Source organism: Octodon degus, unplaced genomic scaffold, assembly GCF_000260255.1.
Source record: "Octodon degus isolate 3935 unplaced genomic scaffold, OctDeg1.0 scaffold00129, whole genome shotgun sequence".
Classification (NCBI taxonomy): Eukaryota; Metazoa; Chordata; class Mammalia; order Rodentia; family Octodontidae; genus Octodon; species Octodon degus.
Window position 1 is genome coordinate 1,805,972 of NW_004524705.1, and position 1,876 is coordinate 1,807,847.

Genomic DNA, 1,876 nt, shown 5'->3' on the forward strand with positions numbered 1-1,876 from the left:
TTCCTCCTTTTTCCTTTGTCCATGTTTGTAGCCATGATGTTTACACTCTGTATGGAGTTACATACTGCACTGTAGTAAAAATATTTCAGTACTCATCCTGCGCCAAGCCGGCCACTGAAACCAGGCACGATGGCGCATTCCTGAAAGCGCTGGGAGCGCTGGAGAGGCTGAGGCAGGAGGACCACTACAAGTCTGAGCTGCACAGTGAGACCCAGTACCAAATACATAAAGAACTAAATAAAAGCTTTAAAATATAATAAAAAATGTTCAATATATATACAAATACTTTCATTTATACAGTTTATTTTAGTTGGTTGAAAAGAAAGTTTGTGTTATTATGTTTGTTTCTTTTCTGTAAGAATTTTTTTGGTTTATGTCTTTACTAGGAACTACTTTGAAGACAGTGATATACAGTGTACTAATGATTGTTGTCTTATTATTTAATTATGAAAATGTTTTGTTTTTCAGAAGATAAAAAGAAAAGAGAAAGGAAGCTATATGTGTACAGTAGAAAAGAGAAAAGACCTAACATCAATTAAATTGGGTTCCATATTAGGAAACTGAAAATAGGGGAAACTCCAAAATCTGAAGGAAAAAAGAAAAAAAATTCCAAAATATGGAGGAAAAATTATCAGAAGTTAGGTCAGAAATCAATAGAGAAAAATCAATAAAACTAAATCCTGATTGTTTGAAATGATAATTAAAATGCATAAATTGTTAACATGACTAAGAAAAAATAAAGAGGCCAGCAGTTGTCATATCAGAAACGGACAAGGGACCAGCACAACAGAATCCACAGGCACCGACACGATGGGGAGGGCACTGTGACAGCCATGTCCTCACAGGTCTGACAGCCACAGCAAGGTCGCCCGCCAGCTAACGTGGAAGTCACAAGACACAACTCACTCAACAAGGCTGCCGATCTCAGTAGACTGAAAAAAGAATCTACTGATTCACCCAACAATTAACAACCTTCCCAAATAGCACCCATTTTAGATGTATTTGCTGGTGAATTCCATCTACCATTTAAGGAAAAAACTGTAACAACTGTCTATAATCTTTTCCATATGATAGAACCCAAATGAATAGCTTCTCACTTATTATAGGCCAGCATTATCCCACTAGTAAAATGGGGTAAAAATTATAAACAACTCCACTGACCAATATCTTTCGTGAATGTAATGCAAAACTCAACCAAATATTCACAAATCAAATCCAACATTGTGTAAAAGAAATTATAGGCTATAACCAAATGGGATTTATCCCAGTATGCATGGGTAATTCAGCATTCAAAAATAAAATGATGAAGTTGGTAATAAAAAATGTTTGAAAAGAAAATCACAGGATCATAACACTTGTAGAAAAATTTTTAAGCAAAACTGAACTGTTATTCATTATTTTAAAAAAAACCACACACACTCTCCAACAACTGAGAAACAGGGGAACACCTTTGACTTGACTAAGAAGACCTAAGCAACTTCCAGCTGACATCATACTTTATGATATGAGGCTGGAAGTTTCCCATCAAGATCAGAAACCAAGCACGGGCATCTCCTCTTGCTGTCATTCTTCAGCATTTGTGAGAGAGGTATCAGCTAATAGAACATAACAAAAATAAGGAGGTAAGAAGTAAAGAGATTGGAGGAAAAGAAATCAAACTGTCTCTGTTTGCAGGTGATAGTGTCATTTATATAGAAAAATCAGAATAGATGAAAAAACATTTTAAAGATCTCATGGGTACTAATAAGTGACTATAACAAGCTTGTAAGACACAAAGTTACTACACAAAACACAACTGCTTTCCTATATCCCAGTGATGAGCAAGTCAAATTTGAAAACAAAACACATTACCATTACAGTAGCCCCCCAAATTTAT